Source organism: Lissotriton vulgaris, chromosome 2_1 (genome assembly GCF_964263255.1).
Source record: "Lissotriton vulgaris chromosome 2_1, aLisVul1.2, whole genome shotgun sequence".
NCBI classification, from domain to species: Eukaryota; Metazoa; Chordata; class Amphibia; order Caudata; family Salamandridae; genus Lissotriton; species Lissotriton vulgaris.
The window spans coordinates 1,594,998,593-1,595,014,059 of NC_141687.1; the positions used below are offsets into that span (position 1 = coordinate 1,594,998,593).

General features: G+C 42.5%; 1 pseudogene; it reads right to left on the bottom strand.

Moving 5' to 3' along the window:
* Window positions 1-12,769: 12,769 nt before the first annotated feature.
* LOC147732941 (thioredoxin pseudogene) lies at window positions 12,770-13,157 on the bottom strand (annotated as a pseudogene).
* Between the last annotated feature and the right edge of the window lie 2,310 nt (window positions 13,158-15,467).

Consider the following 15,467-nt stretch of genomic DNA (forward strand, 5'->3'; position numbering starts at 1 on the left):
TGAGCCAAGGAATCATTGCCATGGAATCAATCGGGGTAGGTAAAGGCGCCCCTCGGACTATATCAGACCTGTTTGGTGCCTCCCTTACCACCGTTATCACCCGTTTTGGCTCTGCTCAAGGACTCAGGATGGGATGGCTGCCCACACCCCCCACACTCATGTCTGAATTTGCATGACCCCTGGGGCCTCGTACATTTCCCTCTGTTAAAATTCCAACAGATCCCCCTTTTACCTGTGTTGCCACTCGGCTTCGAGTGGTACTCGTTACCTGCACCCGTCCGAAAGGGTGTCCCAGAGTTTTGGCGGGAAGATTCCCCTCCGTTACTCCCTACCAATGGTACCTTCAACATTCCTGTACTCTCCATTTTTTGCCATGACACGGAGTCGTAACAATCCCAGGTCAACAATGGGTCGTGTTCCTTAGCTTTCCTAAAAAGGTTGTCATAGCAGAACCACTGATTGCCCCCATATGCTACAGAATACTCCATAATACGTGACTGATAAATAGGTAACTCGGTCAGCAACTCGGGCCTGCGCTCGCCCATGATGGAGGTAAATATGCCCCACGCTCTGCCCCAAGTACCAATGTTCTCGTCAACCTTAAAGGCGGCCATCTTTGCGCGCCAAACACTCGGATGCATGAGCTCCTTTTGGCTCTTCACATGCTCTATCTCGTAATGGTCGGTAAGCAATGAAAACATGTTTACATACTTATCCGCCCAAATCAATTCCTTAATTTCTAGTGGAACATGCTGTGCAATCTTCTCCCTTCGAGAAGGTACAGACCCCTCCCCCGCAATCGGCAATGGCCGCTTACCTGAAGTAGACCCTGCACTTGCCGCCGAACTTGGGCCTGCTGCACCTTCAGCCTCCGGAACCTGTGGGGGAACAGAAGATGGCGCCTTCGCAGCCTCCCTAGATTCCCGCAGTTGCCTCATTACTGCCCGGGCGTCGTCAGCCGTGGCGCCCTCGCTATCTTTTCCCAACCACGCTGCCAATTGTGCCGCTAACTCGGGGGGCATATCATCCCTGTTCACGGGGGTGACCACCACAGGGATTGGATTCCCCTCTTTCGGCACCGGGATTGGCTCCTCACGTGGGGTCTCGGGAACCGGGGTGTCCCCCCAAGTGCCCCCCTTCTGGGCCTCTTGCTCCTTCCACCGGGGACTGCTCCCTGCGAAGGTCGTTTCGGTCCTCCCTCCCCGTCCTTCGCCTCCACCTTTTTCTTCAAATCGGCTATCTCCTTCATGAGTATGCGGAGCATCTGCTCGGTACCGACCCGCTTTCCGACCTTCTTAGGCATTCTCGGACGGGATATCTGTAAGACAAAAGAAAGGTTACAACGCTCAAAATTGGCTCTTCGTTCCGTCTCGAGCTCACGTGCAGCGGGGAGGTGCAGCTTCAGAGCACAGGAACAAGAGGATGCCTTCTTGGCTTCCGCTCCTTTTATCCATCTTCAGGGCGGGCGTAAACCCGCCCCCGCCTGCCTCCGAGGGCGTGGCCGGCCGCGTCAGTGTCTAGGCCAGCCCATTCTAGGGCGGGAAAAAGGCGCGCCCCGGCTACGCCGCTTCGGGCATACCAGCCGAGACTCGCCTCCCGCCTAAGATGGCTTCCCGGGGGGATCGTGGTACTCAACCATACGTTTGGGGGGACCGAATGGTCGCCCCTTTCCAGTAAGACTGTACGCATATTACTGCTTCCAAAAGAGATTTCCTGGAATTGAGTAGACTTAAGTAGAATTCCTATTGTTGTGGAGGTGCAGCTTGGATTTTTAACCACCATTAACAATTAGGCGTCATAAAAACGTTTATTCATGGATGCATCACATAAAAAACACAAAATCGTACAATACTTTTAAAAAGCTGGATGATGGAAGCAAACGTAATAATAAATACAGTGAACAATTAAAAATATATACACCAAGATTAACCTGGTGAAGTAGGATCTAACCTAAAAGAGAGAAGGTATGTGAGTGTATTTTTGAATCATCCAAGAGAAACGGAACAAGACTGTGCACGGGATGATTCACTGAGGGCGCACGACGCCGAGTCCATACAGGATACCAATTACATTGTAAATATACGTCCCAAATAAAATGACTAAGGTGTCCTAGCCTTGTTTTATTATCGGCACTCTTTTTCATTGAGTCTAGGTGGCTCCGTGCCTCAATCTAATTTTCTTTTTGGGTTTCTTTTTGGACTTCCACGCTCAAAATACTTCTCTTTGCATTTGAGATAGATTTTTACAATGAGATCTGATATTTATGGGTCAGACTAAATCCATTCCAAAAACTAAAATCATGTTCATTTGTTGCGTATCAGAGCAGAATTCACTCAACTTTTTGCAGTTCACAGACCTGAGTGAATCTCCAATGTTACCATGGTTGCATTTTCAACGCACATTAGATTCCCGATTTTTACGTTTGAATTTGTCCAGTAAATCTCATGTTATTTTCCTCATATGTCACGTTACGTTCTTGATTTTTACGTTTGAATTTGGGTTGAGAAGTCCAGTAAATCTCATGTTATTTTCGTCACATGTATACTATTTTAAGGTCAGAACAAGTGTGCGTTGTTATTTTCATCAACAAGGGACCCATTTGTCAGAGATCTGCTTCGAAATAATACACACATCCTGTTAAAATAGTATTATATTAGTATATTAAAATGTGGCTTTCGAAGCAGTGAAGGTTAATGCTATGCACACTTTTCACGCTTTATTTGAGAATAACAGTAAAAGTAGCAATAAGCGTTGTAAAAAGTCAATTAATGATAACCGGGTATCTTCCCACAATATTAGCCTTTGCCATGTTGCCGACTCCATCAGAGTGAAAAAGAAATGATAAGTATAAGATATCCAAAATTGGACGGGAAAACACCAACAACAAGCAATTCATAGTCTGCATGTCTAAAAATGTTTAAAAAAAAACAATGCTAACATTCTCAGCATCCATTCAAAATGAAACATAAATGTTGTTTTTTTGTTGTTGTAGAAATTCTCTTTTTAAATTGTGACTTAAGAATATGAAGTTCTGGAACACTTCCAGCCATCCTGACTGCCATTTAATCTTCAAAACCCAATACAGACATTTAAACACCCAAGCCCCACATCTTCTCTGCAGGTGCATACGCCGCACCATCGCAAGATGAACACCCCCGATCTTAAATTGGCAACTGTGGCTGATGTCTTCTATATAATTAAATATCAGTGCATGCTTCCTCAATATTAGAACATATTTCCCATCCCTTTGTGAATATGGGAGCGGGAAAGAAAGAGAACGAATGAAGCAATTGTGATTAGCTTTTCCCTGTTTTATTACAACAATTTCTCCAAATCTAATCTGAATTTGTCTTTGTGTTTCGAAGAGTGGAGAATTCTTCCCGCGTGGTGCCAAACAGAAAAAAAGCCTTCTCTTTGGTTGTATCGACATGTGCATGTTCTGTGCTTGTTGCTGTTACTAAAACAAAACAGACCAACAAATGACGTTAATGCTCAAAGTCAGCGAGTATATTACCAGCATTAATGTATTTCCTGATTGTCTGGACCATACAATGTACTTATTAAGAATTTCTTATTACCGTGTATTCGTCACAGTTTCTTTAGCTTTGTTTCGTAATGTTTCCTTCTAAGCCCGGATGAAATAGCGTTACACCGAAAAAAACAAAATAAACAAGAGTATAGTAGGTATATTTTCTGAGACCCTAAATAAAATACACCTCGTTTAAACGGGTTCCATTTTTATCTGCCTGCCATAATAACGGCCTTCTTTCTGCAGGGCTAACACTTTAATAATTGATCAGGGGTTGTATTGCACCAGCTAAGAGCGAAAAGAGAGAGTGCTTTTGAGCAGACTGTAGTACGTTATAGCATTACGAAAGGAAACAAGATTCTGGAAACAGGAACATATAAAAAGTAGGAAAAAGATGGATACCTAGGAATGGTAAATATAGCTTCAGGGTATTAAGTAATGAGATTTTTTTTCCATGGAGAATTTCGACATGCTATTTAAAAATATTTTTTTGTCTTAATAAATCCTAAACGTGTAATTTTCTTGCACAAATGAAAGATCACGGGCACTAGATTTGGCGAACAGCACTTGTTAAGGTTGATACGTGGGATTTCAAATGTGTGAAGAGAAATGTGACAGTTTCTCTTAACATGGCACCAAAGGCAACCCGAGACTTACCGCCTTCAGTTCAGAAAAACACATGCTCACTGTGAATGCTTCGCTTTGATACCCCGAAAATGTAGTTTGCATCCCATTAAATTTATACATTTTTATGTAGGGAACTCATAGCAATAAATAGCATGTTTTGGGGGGAAGATATAAAATCAAACTTCTCACAAATACATCTGTTCTTTTTTTTGTTGGTAAGAGCATCTAATGATTAAAATCATATCTGTTCTGTTTAGTTATGGTTCCACATCATAGTCTGATCCTAATGTTTATAGTTTTTTGCAGCTTTTCTTAAATCTGAAAGCGTTTTTTCAGCTAACAATGTTTTGATATATGTGCATATTTTTAAATTAAAAATTTCATCCATATCATACCATAACATAGTGGTCGATGTATCAACCTGCAGAAACATTATATCTTCATTATTGAATCCAGCAAACCGTAAAGCTTAGCAATTGTAGAGTTAGAAGTAATACATCTATATTTACCCATATGTAGTTATTTTGATGATTTAGTCATAGTCAATATTGTGGATAAAATATTTTTGTAGCTTGATATTTTAACATACAGCCACTTCATCTGGCAGTGAATGAAAGGAAGTGGTGTAAGAGAAATTGAAGTACATTTTGTCCAGTCAAAAGTAATGCGAATATTGTATAATATTTTCTAAGTTAGTAATTCACATCAATTTCTCCCTTTCGCCACAGTTTCGTTATTGCTAGGTGAAGTAAGTTTAGAAGAACATTGAATCAATATTCTATTGCTGTTAAGAATTAGCATGCTCATGAAATATAACTATAATTAGTGGGTTAAAAACAACCTGTCAGTGGTGAATGAACGAGCATATGCTAATATGCTATTGTACAATTGTGTTTTGGGGAAAACATAGCGCTAATACTCAGAAAGTAAACGGAAGCTCATCCTATACTGGGGTTGCCTGTGTTGTTCGTTACTCTCTGCTATAATGTTTTTTTTTTTGCTGATTAAAGATGGCAGGAATGTAGTAGGGTATAAATGCGGATGGGGAGTAACCATCACTAGCTACTACTTAACAGACTGCCCAGCACAAGCCAATCACCTCCTAAATTGTACTTCTGGACTTCTGCTTTAACTTGCTCCCATTAACATATCTGTCTTGATCAGCCTCAGGTCACATTTCACCACTGCTCTTTCCTCAATCTCAGTGTTTCAGCCACATCAAGAGATGCCATGCCTTACCCTGCCAACCAAACAACTGTTGACATGAACATTGAGGAGGCTCAGGAACTCAAGAGGAGATCATGTCTGCATTGGGGTCATTACTTTCACATTTTTTAAACTATTTTGACTTTACATTACGTTCAGGGCCTGACTGGGACCTCAAAGCAGTCCTGGCAATATTGTCAGAATAGCCCTCGGGGCGACAGCAGGGTGCAAGTGTGAAGCACTGCTGGTTTTTTTAGAGGCTGATGTTGCAGCTCCGCTGTAAAACTGCTCTCAAGTAACAAACCCGACCCATCACTTCAAAGCCGGCCCCACCCTACTAGCCTCCCAGGGAAATGCCTGGTGCCCGGTATGACTACATTGCGATCGCTGCACTGGCTCCCGATGGCACAGCGGATCCGGTTTAAGGACCTCTGTGTTGCCTATAAAATTCTTAAGGGATCTCCGGCTGCAATTCTCTCCAAGCTCTTGATCCGTTACATCCCGGCCCGACCATTAAGATCCTCTGATTTAGAATTGGCTGTTGTCCCCCGCTTTAAGCTCAGCAGGGCTGGTGGACGCTCCTTTCAAGTCAGTGCTGTGGTGCTTTGGAACTCCCTTCCCCCTGCAATTCGTGCCCTTAGGGATTTGCTTTCCTTTCGTAGTGCGGTGAAAACGTTTTTATTCATTTAATATTCTGATCCCCGGGTCTCTGTGTTCAGTTATGTTGTGCTGCTGCCTTGTTGGGCGCCAGGACGCTCCTTCGCTGGAGCATCTGTGCGCCTAATAAAAACGCATAACACAACATAACATAACATATGACCAGTCCGGCAATGATTATATTGGATATTGATTTGCATTATTCAAATTTCTGTTAGCACTTTTCGTTTTGACTTATTTTTACCTATGAACAATGTAATTAGGCTTTTTTCGCAGATCCCTGCCTTTATTTACTTTAGTTTGCCTCCTCCAGGTTTACTGTTCGTCTCTGGACTCAGAAAATATTAATAGATAGTTGGTTCCTTAATGGCTCTTTTCACTCAACCACAATTGCATTTCTCTGGACTGCATTTCCCTTGATATACCACTTTTAATTTTGAGTATCGAAACAGTGTTATGTTTTAAGCAACTTTAGTATGTTTCCGGTGTGACATGCCTATTGATGCATATTTCTGTAATATCGTAACATAACACGTGTATTTGTAAAGTGCACGTATCACCCATGGGTCTCAAGGCACTGAATAACAGATGTTTATTGTTACCCGACTCAGTGGTACTCATTTTATCAACCTCAAATGGATGATAGGCTGAGTGGACCTGCCAGGATTTGAATCTGTGACCATGAGGTCGAACACTGGCCCCTGCATTGGGTTCAATAGTCCACTAAGTCACCAGACCTGGCTGGCTACATGGCTGTGATAGGCCTACACGTTTTAATTTAGTTGCAAAATACTCTCACATTAGACACAGGTACACTTGAGACGACTCACAGCAGAAACATCGATTCAAATAGTATTTTTTTCTCAAGTTAGTAGATAGAAGGTATTGAAGCACATATGTCAACACATATGGTTTGACATATCTATAGGAGTGGGACATATGAAGATCAGCCATTAAAAGTTGAATGGATTGTTTATGGATGCAGTGGTTGGTGACCCTGCCCACAGGAGCCTTATTTGTATCCCCTGCAATGCAAATCTGGACTTACAGTGGGGCGAGGATGAGGTGTGCACTGGGAGCAAGTGAAATAGTAGGTTTGGTGGACCCAGCATCTTGAGCCATAGGATTTTCCCTGAAGCTTGAGGGCCCTGAGGTCAATGTTTCTATAATTCTGCATAACCTCAGCATGCCACATTTCATCCTCCACTCTAGACACCTGAAGTAGTTCCTATTACAAATCAATGTAGCCCTGGTCTGTGTAGGTTCTCGAAGACATATGTTTGTATTTACAACATTCTTTGGAGGTCCTACTGGTGGGTGGCAATGTTCCTCAAGTGGGTGGATATAGTGCACATGGCCCTTCATTATACGGATCTCAGACCCCATAGATGCTTGTTGCCCAAAAACCTCATCCTTCCAAAAGATAACACTTAGCCATGCCAACTCCTTATGCATGACTGGCCATTGCCCAAAGTCTCACATTTAGGTTGGACATCTGTGAAGTAGTGGGGTAGAGATTGTTCATTGGGGAGACCCCTGCTTCATCTTGAGTTTCCTCTCTGTGAGATGATGGGGAGAATACCAGAGTCACTCTTATTATGAACTCAAGTGGAGTATATCCAGAATAAGTGGTACATTGAATTGAGTCCTGCATAGGTGGGACAGTAATCCATGGCCTTGGTTCTTACTCTTGGAGACATGCAATCAGGAAGACTGACAAATGGAGAAGACTGCTGGCAAGAAGTGAGGAGCTCTATGAGGTGTCCTGTTGAATGAAGCCAACACTGTAATCATTGTTTGCAATGTGCATGAAGACAGTTTGCAGGAGCAGGGGATTTTCTCCCAGGAGTGCATGCCATCCTCTACTCAAGGATGAGCAGACATTGTTGGGCTCACTGTCTCCAGTTACTGCCATAGACGTGACATCGTAGTTGAAACTTTGATATTTATGAGTGTGGAGAAACAAACCATCTCAAACAAAAATAAAAAAATAAAAGATGTAATGCAACTTAAGGACATACAGAAACAGTGGAGATTGGCTGATAGATAAAAGATTGGTATATTGAGTTACTGCTGCTTGGAGTTGGTTTATGAACATGAAATAAGAGTGTGTCTTTAATAGAAGTTCCATAGATGCTTACTATCTGGATGAAAATATTTACAACAAGGGGTGGTGAGGGACAGAGTCTCTGAATTAAGCAGAAAGCTTTCACCCAGTCAAGAGATCAGGGCTAGATCCAACACCGTTTTTTAGCTCACTGCACTATCTGGATGGTCCCTGTGATGTTAGCTGCTGACACCTACTCTATGCAGGCTCCGGCAGAAGGTTGGCTATTGATGCAGCCATTGCAGAAATGAATAATGAAAGACATTGGAGTTATGAATGTGTGACAGTGGACAACTGTGATATGTGTGACAGCTTGAGTGGATGACGATCAATGTTAAAGGAAAATATAGTACATTTCTTACACGTGGACAATTTAATAATTGGAGAGACATTTGTTTAAGATCATAAATGTGATCAATGAGATGCAGGTGGATGTACGTTTCAGTGGATTTATTAGGGCCACAGACTTACAGGGGCAACTGAGTGGGCCCTAAGGTTACATGGGGACTTTGCTTAGCGGCTGCTGTTGTGACATCCTAATATCACAGCAGAGAATTGAGGAAACCTGTCAATGCTGCACAGTTAATGAACTTCCTAATAGCTAGGGGCAATGGTAGTAGAATGAGGCATACAATAGCATGAAATGAGAAAGTGAGAAATCCAGTGATAAAAAACTAATCACTCTATGATTGTCTATTTTAAAAGTAGTGGTGTGCTGATATTAAAGGGTCTGATCTTAGAATTGCCTAGGTAAGGCAGTGCATACTGCTGGTCAGCATGCATGATGGAGAGCATACATTCACTAAAGGGGTTAGATGGGGACAGGCTTGAGGACCACTACCAGGAAGCCATCAGGATCCTGACAAACATGACCTTCACCTGTGCCACTTCTTTTTTATGCCCTCCATGGTGTTGTCCTCCACCCCAAATAATTCAACATGTAAGGGACCTCTTGCCACATGACCACTCTTTCCATTCCACTGGGGATATTTGGAGGCAGATCATGCAATGAGACATTATATAAATCACTACACTGACAGTCTCCTCCATGAAACTCCCATTCCTGTTGAGTGGGGAGGTCTGCAACTTGGTGGCAACAACTGATTTAATTCTAAACAACAGTTCACATAACAAGGGAAAAAAGCAGATTCCAGGGATTGGACTATATGTATGTGCTTACACTTGTAATGTTTGTTGTGCATGTTGTGTCTTCTTCAGGCATTGCCTGCTGCAATAGTCTTCTTAAGTCATAGTTCTACCTGGTGTAAGCAGAAATCCGTATCTAGACTCATCATCATCATCAAATAAACTTTATTTTGATTGATTTTACAATCATAAAAGTGCATAATAGAAGAACATTTAGATCAAATTTGTAAAAAAGTAATTGTATGTACATTGTTTAGTAATACATCTCATTTTGTAAAAGAGTTGTTATATGTACAATGTTAACTAATACATGAACAAAACAGTGAGTTCAGACTTTAAAAAGGGTATCGCCTATGCATGTGACACGGATTAACAGTTAAATGTAAATTGTGCGTATAAAGATTTACAATGCAGGAACAGCCAATTGGGATCGGGTTTTCAGACATGCCTTTAAAAAACAAGCTATACACTTAGCAACAAATTGCGTGTCTAAAAACTGTAGTGCCAAGAGAGCAGGTCTGCATCTTCTCAGTCCCGTTTGACGGAGAAGTGGGACCAACCAGCGTTTACGCGGGGACTCGTAGAAACTACAAAATAAAATTACATGCAAGGTAGACTGAGGAGTTTTGCCGTCACAAGGGCATCTAGATAATTCACGTGACCAGTCTGAAACCTCGGGGAACGAGACAAGACGATAAAAGAAATCAAAGCGAAATCTAGTTAAAACATATCTATCAAAGTTTGACAAATAAAATGACAGATATGGTTGAATGCCAGAGGAGGATTGAATCGTCATTAGTTGGCTGTTTGAATGTTTACCAATTTCTGAACACATGAGAAGATCTCTTAGGTGGGTGACACATACATTTTTCAGAGTCTTTCTAGGCATGTCCATAAGTAAGGAAGGATTAGTAAAAAAAGCTAAACAATTCAGATCGTTCAGAAAATTAAACACATAAAGTTGCCAAGGGATCTTTTTCCAGTGGGTTAGGGATAGACAATCGGTTATTAATGACCGAGTGAGATGGCATTGCTCTTTGGTCCATATACGGTGCCAGAGGAGGATCGGTTGGTATCTAATGGTGTCAGTTAGATAGTCCAGACCGAGCTCGATGTGGCTTCCGTAATTTGGAGCACTTCGAGGGAGGGCTAATACATATTTCAGAAAGTCATTTTCGATTACTTGGAGCTCTCCGGCAGGAGCGTAGCCCCATACGCCCGCTCCGTAAGTTGCCACACTCAGACATTTAGCTTGATAAATTTTGAGCAACTCATCGGGCGCAGGCTTGCCCAACTTCCTGGAAAAAGAAGTCAGCGCCACGGTTGTGCGCTGGAACTGCATTTTTTTACTGGTGATAGCAGGTTTCCATGTGATATGATCATCAACAAGGATCCCCAAGTAAGGGTATTCCCTAGCGTTTTGTAATCTGACATTATCTATCAAAAGAGGTTTGCGTTTCTGGGCTTTCTTACCTATATACATCACAAAAGTCTTGGACTTGTTTATTTTTAAACCAAGCGAAAGCATAAATTGACAGTACTTGTCCAGTTGGAGTTGGAGCTGATTTAGGGTTCTCGCCTGGATGACGGAATCGTCAGCATATAATAGTGCTGGAATAGGCCGGGTGTTTATGCAGGGGAGATCCTTGTTGTCTTTCAGCATCGCTTGCTCCAGGCCGTTTGTATAGATATTGAATAAAAACGGAGCGAGGACGCACCCCTGTCTGACGCCTTTTGCTATGCTGAATGAATCCGATAACTCTCCGTTAATGCCGTACCTCACACATGCTTTAGCATCCGTGTAGAGTTCTCGGAGGAGTTTAAGGAGTGGAGGGTCTACTCCCAGGTTGCTCAGAATCTCCCACATCTTGGAGTGTATTACGCAATCAAATGCGGAACTTAGGTCCACATAGACCAGATAGAGGTTTCCGCCTTTGGCCATAGCATATTTACCCATTAACAGTGTCAAATTAAGGGCCTGTTCTACAGTACCCAGTCCCTCTTGAAACCCATACTGGAGTTCGGTAATGATCTTCTTCTCTTTGGCCCAATCCTGGAGACGCTCCAGGATTAGTCTCCCGGCGACCTTACCCAGTGAGTCCAAGAGGGAGATGGGTCTGTAGCAGGCTGGGTTATCGCGTTCACCCTTTTTTAAAATGGGTAAAAGCACAGATGTAGACCAGGAGTCAATTAGGCCGGCCTGGGAAGCTGCGGTCATAACTTGTGTGACAATTGGGGACCATAAATCTAAGTTACTCACAAAGATATTGAGGGGAACTCCGTCAGGGCCAGGAGCTTTCCCAGTCTTCGAGGAAGTCAATGCAGCTGTGACCTCCGTGAGGTCGAAGTGGAGGTTGATAGGATAAATATTATCCGTGGTAAGGACTTCCTCTTCGGTTTGGGAAGTTAAGGTTGCAGAGGAGGGATCCCCAAAAATCTGTGAGTAATGAGCCACCCATTTTTCAGCAGATACTGCCACATCTAGGTGACGGACAGCTGTAGCATCCTCTAAGAAGGGGGACTTAACTGTTCGCCAGAATAGCGAGCTATCCTTACTTCTTGTACTCTTGTGCAGTTGGGCCCAAAGATTCTTTTTTGTTTCCCGTTTTCGGGTTTTTTGGACCAGTTTGTACTTCCTTCTTAATGTGGCTATTAAAGCCACGTCCCTATCTTGACTATGAAGTGCTCTTTTTAGCGCACAGAGAGCTTTGCAGCAATGGGTGTCGAACCACCCCCGGGAGTCCTTGTCATGGGCCTTATGTTGGCGAGTGAGCTCCTGCTAGATAGCTTTTAGGATGTTAACAAAACTAGAGAGGATCATATGAGGAGATGAGGTCTCCGCTAGACAGATGTTTATTAGGGGAAGAGTTTTTTGAATAATCTTTTTAGTAACCTCATTAGGATTTATCTTTGATCATTTTACTGTGTAGCCGTTAATTTTGTCCATAGCCAGAGATTGCTGGGTTAAGAGGCTAGTCTTAGTGTGGGCTGATGAGGCTGAGTTAAGGATGATGGTAATACTGTTAGAGTAGTGATCGCTTGAAAGATCAGTACCAGTTTTGAAGTAGTTTAAGCGATTCTTTAGGGTTTGCGAACACAGGATGTAATCGATGGTGGTGGAAAGGCCTCTGCCGTGAAAGGTCGGCTTAAACTCGACAGGGGGATACACTATTTCATTGGCAAACTCAAGTTCTAAAGAAAAAAGACATTCATTCAAAGAGATACCAATATTAGAGTGAGTGAAATGTGTAATAGGGGAATCATTTTCATCTTGGAGCCCGCAGATACCTTTTTTATAATTGCTACACAAATAGACATTAAAATCACCACCCCACACAACATAACATTGTAACTGCGGGAATTTTGCTTTCTGTTCGTGAAAAATGTTTAAATAATCAGTCCCTTAATAAAAGGGCCTGCTATAACTAGTTTTTATTTATATAAATAAAGGTTTATAAAATATATAACATGAGTTCAAATTTCACTTTCGCCCGTGGTCCTGGTTCAGTGAAGCTCCAAATTGCCATGGTGCAAAACAAACTTGTAAAATCAGCAAAGAGCGCTCAGTTTTGCTTTGATTGCTGCCTCCTTAGCTCCTCTAACTGTAGCAACCTTCTTAAAATATTTGATGAACAAGAATGGGGGCATTGCTTCTATTCTGTATCTTTCGGCCAACACCGGGTTGTCATCAACATCCACTTTCAGAAATACTACGCTACGGAACTCAGTGCTGAACTTCTGAAACACAGGTGCGATCGCTCTGCATGGCCCACACCAAGACGCAGTGATGATCAGCTTCGAGTGGGACTTTGCCAGGATATCATCAAACTCCGCCACACTCCTGATCTTCCTCACCATGCTGATAACAGGCCGAGAAAACAAGTGCAATAGAAAATCTGCTCGAGCAGAGGCCAGACGAACGCCGCAGAAACGACAGCAAACACAAGAAGAGTACTCCACCCCAAATAATTCAACATGTAAGGGACCTCTTGCCACATGACCACTCTTTCCATTCCACTGGGGATATTTGGAGGCAGATCATGCAATGAGACATTATATAAATCACTACACTGACAGTCTCCTCCATGAAACTCCTATTCCTGTTGAGTGGGGAGGTCTGCAACTTGGTGGCAACAACTGATTTAATTCTAAACAACTGTTCACATAACAAGGGAAAAAGGCAGATTCCAGGGATTGGACTATATGTATGTGCTTACACTTGTAATGTTTGTTGTGCATGTTTTGTCTTCTTCAGGCATTGCCTGCTGCAATAGTCTTCTTAAGTCATAGTTCTACCTGGTGTAAGCAGAAATCCGTATCTAGACTCTGTAAAACTAAGGGGCATATCGGCAGGAAACTGCCGGTAAAACAGCAATAATGGGCTTGCTAATATGCATTACGGAATTCCAATAGAAGCCCAGTTTAGATGTGCAGGACATCTAACCTGGGCTTCTATTGGAATTCTATAGCGCATATTAGCAAGCCCATTTTCGGACGTTTTAGTGGCAGTTTCCTGCCGCTACAACGGCAATAATTTTAACAAGGTTCTTGCTAATATGCCCCTAGGTTTGTTTGATTCATACCCAATATATATCTTTCAATTTGCTAGTTGCAATTTAACAGCTATTTTATCCTTACTAATAGATATACATTTCTACCAACTATTTGCAAATTGTATTTGGAATGAGCTGTATCCCCTAAGTGCTGGTGTGAATTTACATGCCATTAATTCTCAACATTTACATGTACCTTTAGGAGTGGCCCCCAATATCTGCCAAAAATATTTGCATGAATTAAAATAACTTGTTAGACCTGTCAGCCTTATGGTGGTCTTCCCCCATATTGCTTGCCTAATTAACTCCATTTTTGTGCTGACATTAGTTGTGGTTGGCCTTACGACTCACTGCAGTTTACCACTTGTAATTAGTGCTAAAGTTCTTGTGCTTACTCCACTAAACATGGTTTGTTTCACTTACATCTAACTGGCATATTTCATTTACTTATAAGTCCCTTGTAGAGTGGTACAGCGTATTCCCAGGGCCTGTAAATAAAATGCTACCAGTGGGTCTGCAGCACTTCTTGTGCCACCCACTCAAGTAGCACTTTAGAACATGTCCCAGGCCTGCCATTGCAGCCTGAATGCAGTTGTACACTGCCAATTAGATGTGGCATTATAAATCTCTTGCCAAGCCTTAAACCCTCCTTTTTATTGCATATAGATCACCACTAAGGGAGGCAATAGGGCTGGGTGTTTTAAAATCAAAATATTGGACATGTACTTTTAAGTTGTGCATGTCCTGGTGATGAAAAACTATTAAATGCATTTGCACTACTGTGAGGCCTATCTGTCCCATAGGATACAATTGGGTTGCCTAATTACCTTTCATAAGTGCTAACTTTTGATTGGGACCTGGTAGCCAGTTAATTTTCAGTATTTATGTGATTGTCAAACAAATACGCTTTAATAGTAAAATTTGATTTTTAATTACAATTTGAAAATGCCTCTTTTATTAAGTTGCATTTTTTTTGCCCTTTAGTCGTTTCAGCCTGCCTTGGACCACATGGCCGAGTGTCCTCCCAGACAGTCACACTATATGGGGATGAGGTGTGCCTGAATGGTCGCCATCTGCTGGTAGGGCCTGTCACATCCATGCTGTCACTTTAGCCAGGTTAAAGCCAGGACAGGGAAGCAAACACTTCGGTGCACTTCAAATAACCTTTCTAGAAGCTTCTTTCACATTTCAGAGGAAGGGCTCTAGGGTATCAAAATATGACCTTCAGACCCACTCTTCAGATCACTCCTGGACCTACAGAAGGACTCTCAGAAGACCGCCCGCTGCTATGACCTGCTGTGCACTCTGCAAGTCTGCTTTGCTGTACCTGGAAGGACTGCTTTGCTGCCTGGACCCTGCCTTGAACCCTCAGAGGCCAGCACTACTATTGAGCTCTGTGTCTTCATCTGAACCCAGGACTATCAGTGTGACTCTAATCTTGTCTGATGGCCTCCTGTTCAAAGCCACAGGGACACAAATTACTCCCACCATCTTGATCCTGCACCTGGATCCAACCTGAGTAAATCCTAAACCCCGAAGTGGTTTACCACGACTCCTGGACCCTTGGTTGTGGTGCTAGAGGTGCCCAGATTGCCTAAACCTTAAACTGAGGACTTAAAGAAATGTGGCAAAAACTGCTGTG